This window comes from Maylandia zebra, linkage group LG3 (genome assembly GCF_041146795.1).
Source record: "Maylandia zebra isolate NMK-2024a linkage group LG3, Mzebra_GT3a, whole genome shotgun sequence".
Lineage (NCBI taxonomy): Eukaryota > Metazoa > Chordata > Actinopteri > Cichliformes > Cichlidae > Maylandia > Maylandia zebra.
This window is the reverse complement of record NC_135169.1, coordinates 8,005,969-8,020,974: the sequence shown is the minus strand read 5'-3', so window position 1 is coordinate 8,020,974 and position 15,006 is coordinate 8,005,969. Positions and strand designations below refer to the sequence as shown.

At 41.8% G+C, this 15,006-nt stretch overlaps 2 long non-coding RNA genes across 2 annotated transcripts; both read left to right on the top strand.

The window, feature by feature from the left end:
• Positions 1 to 2,703: 2,703 nt before the first annotated feature.
• Positions 2,704 to 3,819, top strand: LOC143416778 (uncharacterized). The gene is made up of 5 exons (XR_013097037.1): positions 2,704 to 2,786; positions 2,871 to 3,046; positions 3,264 to 3,335; positions 3,419 to 3,652; positions 3,779 to 3,819. It is a non-coding gene; the product is annotated as an uncharacterized LOC143416778 (long non-coding RNA).
• A 2,485-nt stretch (positions 3,820 to 6,304) lies between these two features.
• Positions 6,305 to 6,871, top strand: LOC143416787 (uncharacterized). Its single transcript, XR_013097051.1, has 3 exons — positions 6,305 to 6,346; positions 6,561 to 6,631; positions 6,754 to 6,871. It is a non-coding gene; the product is annotated as an uncharacterized LOC143416787 (long non-coding RNA).
• Positions 6,872 to 15,006: the final 8,135 nt, after the last annotated feature.

Sequence of the window (15,006 nt, the reverse complement as noted above, 5' to 3'; positions counted from 1 at the left end):
GGAGGTGGTAGACACAGCGGTCGAGGACAACTACATTTTTAAATGTAAGTTAAGACGTTGATTTTTAAGTTAATAAGGCAGTTCAATGGAAGTAATTTTTACAGTCGTTAAACTTATGACATGTACATAGGTCACGTAGACGTACAGTTCTGCTCATTTTTAACATTAAAAGGTTAGTTAATATTACTCAGTGTCACAATATAAACTTAACATATTTTCAGGCAAGAATGTATCTGTGTAAACTTCAAATATATACTCCATTTATCAAGACATCACATAATTGCAAAAGTGCGCTGACGTTTTCAGAGACGTCAGTTACCCACCCGCTCGATAGCTAGCCGGAGCCGGCGAGAACACTGGCTAGTTGTCGGTTTTCCGACCCTGCACTATCTTTCGCTACAATTTTAAACGTGATAAATAAGTCACTTAAATAACTTCTAAGTGACTTCACATAATGTCAAGAGATTTATTCTAAAAGACACTTCTTCAGCTAAGAGTCAGAGGGTAGAAACACACGCTGCAGTTTTTACTTGCAAGGGCATTCACAGAGCGCTCACATGAGAGTGGGGGCCCTGTGATGTGCGCTCTCTTCTTGCACTTGTCTCTATTTATATACAAAAGTAATACAACAGTGAATACAGTGGGGCAAAAAAGTATTTAGTCAGCCACCGATTGTGCAAGTTCCCCCACTTAAAATGATGACACTTAAAATGATGACTAAATACTTTTTTGCCCCACTGTACGTCTGTTCATAGACAGGAATGTTGGTGCGTATGCATGTGCGTGCATGTCATTCTGAAGGATGCAGCCCCTCTTCTTGTTAAGGAGCGCAGAGTGTACAGCTCTCCTCTTCCTGGTTGAAAGTTAGCAGCCATCCAGCTCTTTGTCTTTAGGACATTCTTGCAGTTTAACTAATTGGTGTGTGTTATGTGGCTTGGCTTAATGGATAGATAGAGTTGGGTGCATAGCAGTGAAAATGTATACCATGCCATGTTGTTGCTTTTCTTTAAAACAGTAAGAATAAACTTACGCCTGATAGGTTCGTAGCTTGAACCTATTCGCTGGAACGTTGAAGACAATATAATTACACAGCAAGCAAGACACGAGTAGGCAAAGTTCTTCAAGTTTCTCGTGAACGGGAGAGAACCGGACAGACGCCGTTCCTTCGCTTGACCCCAGTTGCTCTCGTCCATTCTCCCGTAACACTGTTCTTTTATTGAGGTTACATGAATATGCATAGGTTCATTAACATACGACGTCTACATACAAACAAAGAGTACCTTGTGTGTGTGTGTGTGTGTGTGTGTGTGTGTGTGTGTGTGTGTGTGTGTGTGTGTGTGTGTGTGTGTGTGTGTGTGTGTGTGTGTGTGTGTGTGTGTGTGTGTGTGTGTGTGGGGTCAGTGTGACCCCATAAATGACTTCCCTAAACCTGCTGGTCTGGAAGTCCAGCGGTTCATCTAAACAAAAGGCACTTAGCCTAAAACAGACACAGCCACGTTAATCCTACCATAAAACAATAAGACAATGTACGACCTCTCTCGTGCTCCCAGAGTGCTCTCTAATACACTCGAAGTTTGCAGACTATCACTACACAATTGATTATACACCTCTAAGCATATATGGTTAAATATTTCTAAGCATAAATGACAATCAACAATACAAAACCTAACAACGCCCAATATTATCAAGGTATAATGGGGAGTGCCGGTGAAATAACAAACAGGGTTTTCTCACATGCACGTCCAGGCGATCTTATACAATTAGAGTTGATAGGGCAACAGTTACAAAATGTTTCAGTCATTTTGTGTGATAATCATGATTTGAGGAAGTGACGAGTAAGGTGAGCGACCCATGTTGTAGGTGACGTCAGACGCCGGAGAATTGGCGGATTAAAAAAAAAAAAAAAAAAAAAAAAAAAAAAAAAGCAAATGGTAGCATAGAGTTTAACAAAGGTTTTTCAAGCTTCAGTATTACCAAATATACTAATCGATTGTCATATAACTAACAACATCTGTTTTATCATCTCTAACACCCTGGAGGACAACGGGGAGAGTTTAGACGCTCTCCAAGATTACATCGACCGCTGTTTTCAAGATTTAGTAATGAAGAAGGCCCAGAGTACATCCTCCCCGACCAAAATTGAGACGCCGTCATCGAAGAGATATCGCCCGGCAGACTCCCCTGGTACAACATCGCCTGCCGGTGTTTTGACAAAACGTCCTACCCATCAAGCTGCCCTACTTGTTGTTACTGCGCATGCGCACAATTCAAATCGGCTATGTTTCCGGTGTAAATAGTACACGCCTATTATTTCATCCTACCCCGATCTTGTGTCGATCTCGTTGCTTTCGAAAAAGGTTTGTATTATAAGTTTTACTTCTTTATTACAGATGATAATTGTTTACCTTAAGCTGCTCACTCGAAGTCATATTCCAAGTGTTTATTTTGTGCTTTTCAACTTCTGCAAACCTTCTCAATTTATTTTAGTCCTCCTGCAGTTACTGGACACCACGCTCCGTTGTTATGTTGAATAAACGCTCCGTTGTTATGTCGAAGAAAGTACTACTGCACCACATACTTGTTAATTGCGTGATAACGTCGTGTAGTCGTTTTATTTACTGTATGGATTCCGAAGCCATGTTGAAATTGTCCGATTTTCTCCTTAGTTATGGAGAACAAATACGAGGAACTGCTCATGTTTCCGTCTGCTGGGTCCTACCCATCGGAATACGATAAGTCCCAGAGGCAAACCCTTAGGAGATATGCCGCAAAATTCAGGCTGAAGGGTCAGTATTGTAATGTAAATAAATAACCAAATGTAATTATTGGTTAAATACATGTTATAATTAATTTACATTTTTTAAATATAGGCGGAGTGCTCTTGTTTGGAAACAGGAGAGTGATAAAAACAAAAGAAGAAGCCATGGGACTATTCCAAGAGTTTCATTCAAGTCCCATCGGTGGACACACTGGTGTACTCAAGACTCGAACTGCAATTTGTTCCAGATTTTACTGGTATGGCATGTCGGTTGACATTGGGAATTGGGTATGTATTTTTAAAGTTGTTATTTATATATAATATGTTAATAGTGCACCAATAGAATGCATAGTTATCCTGAAGACACGTACCAGATTTCAGGATGATGTACAGTAATTAACACTGTTTCGCCACTTGATCGAATATTTTTATAGAACATTTGCAATTCTGTTGTTTAATTAATTGCGATTGTTGGATAATATAAAGATCGTTCAATATGTTTAAGGTCCTGGCTTGTGACCAGTGTCAAAAAATGGGAAAACCATTGGCTGCTGTGCAACCACTGCAGTGTATAAAGGTAAATATCAGTAGCATTTTAGTAGAAAATAGTAATGTTATAATGTACATTACATATTAATGTGATTCTTCTATCATTGACAGGTGTCACATGTCTGGGAGCTAATCGGAATAGATCTAACTGGACCTCTTCCAAAAACGTCTAGTGGCTTCCAGTACATTATGACTGCAACAGACTATTTTTCAAAATGGGTTGAGGCTTTTCCATTAAAAAGCAAAAGTGCTGCTGAGGTAGCTCATCAGTTGTGCTCACTCATATATAGACATGGCTGCCCAAAACGAATTTTATCCGACCAAGGAAGAGAATTTGTTAACGAGGTAAGTGTTAAGTTTACTTTTCCATACCTCTTTAGGTAAGTACTTGGCCACAGTGTGCCAAGTAGCTGCCAGGCCAAAGGTTTTGTGTGATTGTTTTTAAAAAACAATTTTCTTTTTTCTTTGAAGCTCAACTCAAGACTTTGCAGCTTAATGAAAATAGAAAGAAGCGTCACAGCAGCATATCACCCTCAGACAAATGGCCTAGACGAAAAGACAAATGACAACATAAAAAGGTATGTTTTATTTGTATGTAACATTTCATTTGCTTTTAAGACACTGTCACTATTGTGTTTTTTTTATGTCCACATGTAGAGCCCTGAGAAAATTAGTCAACAGTCAACAGAATGACTGGGATGTGTATCTGGATGCTACACTGTTTTCTTTGAGGTCCATGTGTAACACTTCCAGCTCTTCAAGAATCACAGACGCTCAGAAGGGTTGGCTTTTCACAGTTTACTTCTGCAGAAGACATAAAACACATTCAACAGGTGTCTTCTGGTGGTACCGGCAATTGTAGCTCCCTCACAGTGCAAGCGCGCGCTGTGTTAACAGACTTACAATTAACTTTTTAATAAAGAAAAGGTGGAAAATAATAATTTCTCCCATTTTACAGTCTGTCATACTGAGCTTGTATACAAAAGAAATCTTATGACTAATAAAATACATTCCACAATCGTATAAAACAAAATAACAGGATAAACATAAATACCACCGACTAAACATTTCCCTCTAGTGGACAAATTAACAATAGCGCATTACATCTTCACTTGCTTGTGCTTTACAGACAAAATGGCTGTTAACAAGCTCACATACCTGCAGAAGACATAAAACACATTCAACAGGTGTCTTCTGGTGGTACCGGCAATTGTAGCTCCTACAATGTAAAGCAACATCACAAAAAGCACAGAAAAACGGTAAATCCAAACACATTTCCCGCTATGCGCAGCAACCACTAGGGGGCTGACAAAGACTAACTGCCAAAGAGCATAAATACGGCAGAAACACTATTTAACAGCAACCCGCCTTTGTTTCAGTTACACAGAAACTTTCTAATATCAATATGAACCTATATACATCGACATATATAACTTATGTAACAACATTCACACCAGAAACCATAAAAATGCCAGAGCCTTTCATTACAGGACTTACCCTCACAGTGAGGAGCGGAAGCCTTAGCAGCTTCTAAACGTTAGGGTGAGATCCGGTTTCTGGGTTTTCAAAATAAAATACAATTAAAAAAAAATGATAAAATTCACACTTAAAATGATAATTAAGAACAGGTAAGTGCATGTTTTTCATATGTATTATTAACTCTGTTACACAAGGTCCACACCACAACCAAATACACACCATTCCGTTTAATGTATGGGAGAGAAGCTACATATCCTTCTGAAGTTCCTGTTGAAGTCCCAGTAAGTGTTATTAAGGAATTCTATTTATGCAACAACTATGATAATGCATAAATTAAATGTGTACAGCACTCAAGCAGTTACTTCAGAACTTGTTGCTGCTGGTGTATAAACTCTGACTTTTCAAAACAGGTCATTGATGCATACCTGCACCGTGTCATTGAGAGACGAAAGGTAAGTAAGAAATGTTCTTTGCCCACTTATATTGAAATACAAAAAAATGTATTTACTGTTCTGTAACATTTTTGTATACTTCTACAGAATGCTGTACACCTGCTCTGTTCAGTAGTTGCAAGCTCATTGTTTTCTGGGCAGTTCAGATGCCTCACCAAGGTAAGTTGAAAGTTAAGAAGTGGTCCAAAAAGTTGACTCATTTCTATTTCTGAGGACAGAGTTCAGTTCCTTTAAAAAAAAATACTATATTTGAAAACACCCTGAGATGCATGGTACCTAAGTTAATCGAAATTACTCTGCACTTCTAATCCCACAGATGAAGTTCCCAGTTGAAGACATGTGGTTGTGCCCTGTGAACTTTGGTACGCACTGGATTCTTGTGGTATGTGTTCATTTAGTTATTAATTTGTTGTGAAACAGTTTCTTGCTCAAAGTGTTATTCTTAAATAGGTTTACAGTGGCAAAACCTATAGTAATTTTTCAAAGGAGCTTGCAAAGAGCTTGCAAAGAAAAGCGTCTGGACTTCTTTAAGTTAACTTAAAGAAGTCCAGACGCTTTTCTTTGCAAGCTCCTTTGACTACGATGACCTGGATGACTGAGAACCTTCACAGACATATAGTAATTTTTAATTTATTAACTTTTTCTTTAGATTGTCAACATTTCTGCACAGAGAATACTGCTCATAGACCCCATGGGGAATGAAGGTGTTTATGACAGGAAAATTCTGCGCAACTGGAGGTATGCATGATACTGAGGTATTATTCTTAGATAAAACATTTCTTGTTTCATTACAAACATATTTGTTCAACTAGGAATTTTCTGAGGATGAGAGGGCATGAAGACACCATGGAGTGGCAGTTACAGACTATGCAACACAACAAGCAACAGGATTCCAGCAGTTGCGGAGTTTTGCTGTTAAAGGTAACCCTTATTCAAATGATTCCATTTATTGTTAGCTACAATTAGGACTTTACATTATAATAATGAGAAATCTCACAGTTTGCAGAACACTACCTTGCTTTTGGAGAGGTCAGTGAAGTATTAACCACTACAGAAGCAGTTGTACTGGAGCGAATGCAGATAGCTTGCACCCTACTTGAACATCGAGGTAAGTCCAGTAAAGTCCTTATCACGTTAGAGTGTGTACTTCCAATTTAAATACTGCTTTTCAAACACTTTCAGATAAGACCCTTCTTTAAGTCTAATTAAAAAAATTCAAGGGACTAATTTGCCATGAAGTATTTGTGGAACAAATTTACTATTATTTTTTAATTAATCAATAAATAATGTTTGATTAAAACCTAAAAATGAATGTGTTTCAGGGAACGCTGAGGATTACTGCATTGTTTGCTCTATGTTAGATGCTGACGCTGACCGCAGCATGATTGAAATGGTAAAACAAAACAAAACAAAAGAAACACATAAGTCTTAGTATCATTACTTGCTAATCATGTTTAAAATGTTGACTAATAGTATTCACCAAACATAATGAGCTATTTATTTTTTCCTTTCCAGGTGCAGTGTGAATCTTGCCAAAGATGGGCACATTTTGCATGTGCAAAATATAAAGAAAGCAACCAAGAATATAAATGCAAAAAATGTAAGGAAAACACATAACAACTTCTAATAAAAACAGCTGTCTTTCCCCCTCCATGTCTCTTTGCATTCTTTGTCAACATTAGATGATTGTGTGCAGGAAGCATGTTTTAATAGTGTGATTTGGCCATCTGAACATCCTACCTATACGACGGAGACATTAACTACGTAAGGTAGCATATTCTGATAAGGTAGCACGGATTGATAGACAAGACCATAAATCTACGCTACGGTAGGATGTTTTGACAAGGTAGGAAGTTTTGTCAGAACACCGGCAAAGACATCGCAGACATCCTGGAGTCAATCGACAAGCGATTGTCCAGTTTCGATGCGAGGCTGTCCCTGGTGGAGATTTTACACCGGGAATTTAAATCTGAGAGAATCCCTGGAATTCAGCCAGCAGCAGGTGGAAACGCTTGCTGCTGAAAATGCCACGCTACGGGAGTCGGTCAAATCTCTCACCGATAACGTGACCCAGCTAAACATTGAAAATAAAAAAATAAAAGAGTCCGTTATCGATCTACAAGCCCGTAGCATGAGAGATAATCTTGTGTTTTCTGGTATTCCAGAATCTGCCGGAGAGGACGCGGAGGCAACAGTGAAAAGCTTCATCAAAATCCACCTGAAGCTGCCGGAGGACACCGTAAAGAACATCGACTTCGATAGAGTACATCGCTTGGGGGGCGTGAGGTCGCGGACCGGGAGACCACGACCTATTGTGGCCAAATTCAGTCAATTCAAACAGAAGGAACAGGTGAAGAGTCACGGCAGAGAGCTGAAAGGAACGGACTTCAGCGTGAACGACCAGTTCCCCAAAGAGATCCTGGAACGACGCAAGGTCCTGTTCCCAGTTCGACGTAGCTTCATCCAGAAAGGCTCCCGTGCTGTCATCGCTGTGGACCGGCTCTACGTGGACGGACAGCTCTACCGCGACCCCGGCACCACACCGTGGTTATACTGACTGCACTCCAGATAAGAACCCGCTACACTCTTTTCTTATTCATTCACACTTTCTCCTTTAAAATGTGTTTAACCTAGTAATATCAGTAGGATGTCATAGCAGATATAACACCGTCACCCTCCGTCATTGCTTTAATTGGAATGTTTCCGTTTCGTTTCCTTTTTTTTTGTTGTCGCTCACAGTTCATGTGGTTTCTTTCTTTCTCTTGTCTTTCACTGCTGTGGTCACCTACTTCCCCACTCACCTACAAACAACACCCTCTATTTCTCCATATTTTCACACCACGATCACGCAAACACATCCGCTCAACGGCAGCACATTCACAACAGCCTCACAGCACGCACAGACTTGCAGGACACATAAGCAAGCCACGCTTGTTCATATTAGTGAATATTCACACACATAGTCAGACTTATGGAGCCTCTCACCACACTTTTTTCTCTCTTTCTATTTACAAACAAGGGATGTTTCCACACTCTCTCCACCTGTCTAAACGAAACACCCAGCATACTTCATTAGACATACACACACAATTATGGTCATGCTGAGGTTTGTCACATGGAATGTAAATGGAGCTGGCACCAGAGGAAAGAGGTTAAAGATATTTAACCAGCTTAAAAAACTACAGGCAGATGTTGTTTTATTACAAGAAACTCACAGACCTGTCACAGGTTTAAACGAACTTAAAACACCTGAGTTTCCTAACGTGTTTGCAGCCTGTTATAATTCTAAACAACGGGGAGTAGCAATTTTAATACATAAAAATGTTAATTTTACAGTACTCGATACAGTTATAGATCCAGAGGGTAGATTTCTAATTATTAAACTATCAATATTGAACAAAAAACTATGTATTGTAAGTATAAATGGTCCAAATGTTGATGAACCCTCATTCTTCCACGGATTTTTTAGTGCACTCTCTGAACACCTTGATTGCGCACTCATTCTTCGCGGTGACCTCAACCTTGGACTAAATGAAGAAATGGATAGGCTCAACACAACAGGAACTCAGCGTAATTGGCAGTCCACAAATATAATCAAACAGTATATGAGCGACTTTGGTCTTTGCGATGCATGGCGCTCTCTTCACCCCACCAGTAAGGAATATACTTTTTTCTCGCATGTTCATCACTCTTACTCTCGTCTAGATTATTTTTTGGTCAGCAGCTCACTGCTGAGTGACATTTCAGACACTGAGATTCATCCTATAGCTGTCAGTGATCATGCTCCTGTATCTTTAAAACTAATGCACAAGAATAATACTACGCCAAGAAAAAACTGGAGATTTAATACATCACTGCTTAAAGATGAAGACTTTATTAAATATTTTAAAAAGGAATGGACTTCATATTTAGACTTTAATGACACTCCCGGAATATCTGCTTCTGTTCTATGGGAAGCAGGGAAAGCTGTGATGAGAGGTAAAATAATTTCTCTCTCATCACACAAAAAGAAAGAAGAAAACAAAAGTATTCAGGAATTAGGAAAAAAACATCAAATCACTAGAAGAAGCCTACGCGTGCAACCAAGATCAGGAAACATTGAACAAAATATGCAAAACAAAACTAGAATTAAATGAAACTATTAATAAAAAAACACAATTCCTTATACAAAGACTTCGCTTGCAGAATTTTGAACACAGTAACAAATCAGGTCGATTTCTAGCTAACCAGTTAAAAATAAATAAAGAAAAAACAACTATATGTGCTGCTAAAGATTTATCGGGGAACACAATATATGACCCTGGAAGAATAAACAACATTTTTAGGGATTTCTATGAAACTTTATACTCACCACAAATAAACCCATCTAAAAATGAAATTGATCTGTTTCTTGACAACGTAACTCTTCCAAAATTACTAGACAGTCAAGCAATGGAACTGGATTCACCACTGACGCCAAGTGAATTCCAGGAAGCCCTGATAAGTATGCCCAATAATAAGGCTCCAGGTCCAGACGGCTTCCCTGCAGAATTCTACAAAGAATTCTGGACAATTCTGGCACCAGTATTCCACAGAATGTTGCAGAAAATCGAGGAAAATGGCAGACTACCACCAAATATGAATTCTGCCAACATTAGTCTCCTGCTAAAACCAGGCAAAGACCCTTTATTTCCCTCAAGCTATCGTCCAATTTCTCTTTTAAATGTAGACCTTAAAATAATCTGCAAAGCTCTCTCAAAGAGATTAGAGAAAATAACCCCCCTCTTAATTCATCCTGACCAAACTGGTTTCATAAAAGGTCGGCACTCCTCAACAAACACTCGTAGATTACTTAATTTAATAGACTACTCATACAATAAAAACATCGAAACCATAATATTATCTCTAGATGCAGAAAAAGCATTTGACAGAGTTAACTGGAAATTTTTATTCGCAACTTTACACAAATTTGGTTTTGGAAACTCTTTTATAAACTGGATAAGAATATTATACAATTCCCCAACGGCTCGTATCAGAACAAATGACCAGACATCCTCCAGCTTCTGTCTCCTGAGGGGCACCAGGCAGGGATGCCCACTCTCCCCTTCACTTTTTGCAATTTTTATCGAACCTCTAGCAGCAGCATTTAGACAGGCTACAACAATTAAGGGCATACAATGTAAGAACATAGAACATAAAATCAGTCTCTATGCGGATGATGTGTTGCTTTTTCTGCAAAACACACAAACCAACCTCTCAGAGGTAATTACTCTAATAAACTGGTTTTCAAGAGTTTCAGATTATTCAATTAACTGGCCAAAATCTACAGTTCTCCCCATTAACTGCTCCTTCCATAATTCTTCCTCTGCCCCACTGCAATCCGGAAATATTAAATATTTAGGTATTAATGTTTCTCCTAAGCTTTCAGACTTAACTAAATTAAACCACATCCCACTTCTAAAGAAAGTAGAAGGCGATCTGACTAGATGGAAATCTTTACCCATATCACTCATGGGAAGGGTTGACACTATAAAAATGATGATCTTGCCAAAAATAAATTACTTATTTTTGATGATCCCTAACAAACCATCACAAGATTGGTTCAGATCTCTGGATTCATATATTTCTAAATTCCTTTGGAAAGATAAACCCCCGCGTATCAGCTTAAAAAACGCTACAAAGAACCAAGGATAGAGGAGGATTAGATCTGCCTAATTTTCACCAATACTTCTTAGCCAACAGGCTTCAGTTCATCTCAGAATGGTCAAAACATACCTTCTTAGATGAGCCCTGGCTAGATGTTGAACAGGCACTATGCAAGGATCTAGAGATTTCAGACCTACCATTTATTAGCTCAAACATCAAAAGACATGAATGCTTTAAAAGTATCAACATCAGCTCTTCTCTGACAGCATGGTGGGAGTTTCTAAAAATAACGGAGTCATCATTAATCCCATGCAAACGTACACCTATCTGGAATAACCCTGACATATTACAAAACAATAATATGATTAATTTCCCAGAATGGAGTTGTAAAGGAATTAAATACTTAGAACATATATTAGAGGGAACAGAATTTATTCCATTTGACAGACTAGTTGCACAATATGGGATCAACAAGAAAATTGTTTTTAGAATATCAACAAATTAAATCCATAATAAAAAAGAAATTTAACCTCAGTCAAGTTGAATTACAAACACCACCAAATGCGGCACATTTCCTTACTCTTAAATCCCCCAAATTATTATCTAAAATATACAGAACACTTTCTAAATTAGATGAATCAATATCCCTTCCTACTGCAAAGTGGGAAGCAGATTTATCAGTCAGCTTAGACCAAAACTTCTGGTCTCAGGTATGCTTAAAAACCTTTAAATTGATTAAAAATCCCAGTCTGCAATTAATACAATACAAAATACTACATAGAGTGCACTATACAGGTCATCGGATGTTCAAGATGGGCTTTACGTCTACCAACAACTGCTCACACTGTCAAGGCAATACACCAGACAATTACATCCACGCTCTTTGGTTCTGTCCACCAGTTCAGAAGTTTTGGCGCGAGATATGTGAAGACTTATCAAAGTGTCTGAAATGTAACATTCCAACTTCCCCCTTAGTGTGTTTGTTGGGCAGCTTAGATAATGTCACTTCAGAAAAGAACATAGCCCATATGGTTTTCACTGCCCTATGCATAGCCAAGAAAACTGTCCTCATGAACTGGAAAAATAAAAATAATCTTAATTCTAACCAATATAGAAATTATCTATTAGATTACATTAGTCTTGATACAGCCTCTGCCACCACATCAGATCAATTGCTCTGGGCTCCTTTGATCAGCTCCATCACCTAGTGGGGGTGGGGGGGGGGGGGGGGTCATAGTTTGGTCCCGCCTTCACTGTTGTGATTGGTGTGGGGGCAGGGACAGGCTTAGGGCGTCAGGGGGTTCCCCGGAGGCATCTTCCTTGGGGGGCTCAACTCGGGGTAGCAGTCATGTCCGGTTGGGGGCTCTTTTCTGACTGTTTCCTCGTGGCTGCGTGCAGCGGGGCTAGGGGAGGATCTGTGCTGATGGACGTGGGTTACTGACCTGGTAGCCTGGCTGCCCCTGGGTGGGTCCGGGATGGGCGTGAGGTTCTGGGGGCGCTCCGTCTCTGGGCTGGGGCCCTGGTTGGGCCTCGGGGCCTTGGGTCCTGGTTTGTGTGTTGCTGGGGTTGTGGGCGGGTGGGTGCATGGGGGCCCATCCCTGGCGCATGGTGCCGCCGGTGTGTCGAGCCACCTGGGGGGCTCTTCAACTGGTGGGGGAGATTGTCACACCTTGCAGGAGCTTTCCTCTCCTCAGGAACTCTCTGCAGGAGGGGGAGATACAGGAGAGGTGGAGGAAGATCTCAGCCTGGGCGTCTATCGTCTCATGTAATCTGGAAGATGAGTGGATGGGGGGGTGGGTGCAGTTTTCTCTGTGGTGGGGTTGGGTGGAGTGTCCCGGGCTCTGTGGGGCCGGGCGGCGCTGCTGCGCTGGGCCCCGGTCTGGATGGGCCTGGGCCCCCTTTCCCTGGCGGGTCGCGGAGTATGGGAGTGCCTACTGGGGTCAGCGGGGGAGCTGGCCCCAAGGAGGGGTCACTTGCCCCTCCCTTCCTTCCCTCCCCATCTCCAGCTGCCTCCCTCACCCCGCTCCACCACAACCACCCACACATGCAGGGCCTTGGAGTAGGGGTATGTCACCAGGGTGCAGAGGAGGCTACCCCCCCCCCCGTCTTCTTCTGGCTGCCTCTGCCTCAATTTTATCCCACAACTTAGACATTCACATTACTCACACCCTCATTACACATACATATAGGATCTTGGAGGTGGGCACGATACACGGAGTCCAAGTTACCATCAGGGTGTACACCTCACCCCTGGCGTCGTTGCCCACCTCTCAATTTTAAATACACGTAGACATTGAGGGCTAACAGGAGGGACTATGCGCTTACCTGCTGCTCCTTGGCAGGTAGCTCCATGCCCTCCTGGGTTTTAAATGCACCTTAGAACACACATGCATCAACACTACAATGAGCGGGTGGAGGGAGGTTTGGAGTCTTCTCTCACCCCCGTTCTCTGCGGCCTGCTGGAGCGGGGGGGCTAGGAGGAGTTGGCCGTCCGGCTGCGGTCTGGGGTGTGGGGCCTCCCTGCTGCTGCAGAGTCGGGGCGGTCTGCCTCCCCCCACCGCAGGGAAAAGGGTAACACCACCTGGGTCTGGGTGCAGTTCCCCCCTCCAGGGGCAAGGGTACCTAGACCCGGTTCGTAGAGTACGCTTGGGGAGTGTGATCGTGTGTACAGCGTCTCTTTATGTCTGTCTCCACGTTGGTTGAGTGTGGAGTAAGTGCATATGAGAGCATGAGGGTGGGAATGGATGTTTGTATCTGTGTGTGCCTGTATGTCTGTGTCTATATGTCAGGTTGGGTATCAGACACCATCTCTCTGGGGACATCTCAGGCCTCCAAACCTTGGAGGGCCTATCTCTACCCACCACCACTTCCCCTGCCGGTGGCGGACTCCCTCAGGTGTCGGTGCGTTGGTGGTTCTTTGTGTCTGGGGGTGGGCGTCCAGGTACACACCGGCTCACTCCTTGGCGGCCGCTTATCGGGGCCTGGAGCCTGGGGCTCGCTCGGGCCACTTCGGAGGTGGGGTGCCCCCGGCCTCTCGGCCTGGGGCTCGGTCACTCAGGCACAGCTGGCTGCCGGCGGAGCCCACGGGCGCGTCACTGCAACTCCCCCTGGCTTCTGCTCCGCGGCTGCTGAATGAGCCCTCATCTGGGACTCTCCTCAGCTCTTTCTGGGACAGTGGCGCGGCTGCCCCTCTGTGGGTCTTCCTTGGTCTCTTGTGTTCTGGGGGACTCTGGATGTCTGGAGTTTTGATCTCCTCCATACCTGCTTGATACCATAGAGGACAGGGCTGTGGCTCCCCACACTCCCTAGCAGATCATTACATGGAGAAACCTTTGGAATGCAAGCATGCTGATCCACACAGGTATGCACACAGGTGTACACATGGGTATTCACAGACGTGGACTACAGCTTTCTTGGCTGCTGCCTCAAAGCACATTGTGCGCTGTCTATCTTGCGTGTTGCACAATATCGTTTATTATTTAGTATCTACTGATATCTACTGCTAGCTAGTTTATTTTGATGGTGCTTTTTTTTTTCTTATTATGTTGCTCTTTGTTGTTTGCTGTCTCTTCTGTTTTTTTTTCTCCATACAGGTGACCCAGGTGTTTTGTTTTTTTTGTTTGTGTTGTGATATTTTGATACCATGGTAGCATTTACAGGATATTGTTTTATAGTGATATCATACATGAAACTGTTACTCAATAAGGCCCATTTACTAGTTGTTTTTCTCTTTCTCTCTGACCCAAGAATTGATGTGTAAGACTCACAGGCTGGTACCCCAAGGTCGAAAATACCACAGAGACGAGACCACTTCCTTACTCCCATCCTCCCTTCTTTATCTCTTAGAAAAAGGCTCGTTAAAGGCCAGGTGGTTTGTTTCAGAATTCACTAATGAAAGAACTCTGTATTCTATGTCTAGGAGTGTATTTTGCTGGGATGATCATAAATTGTAACTGAAGAGATAAACTACACACAGGATACTTCTTTGCTCACAAGGCAGGAAGACGTTTCCTTATTTGGTCTGTACCGGAACTTGCTGACACACGAACCTTTTTTTCCTCTATATAAGCTGTTATGTACTAAATAAACCTTTGAGTCGATTGGGAAGGCAACCTAAAGCAGTCTCTGTTTTCTTGTTCTCCC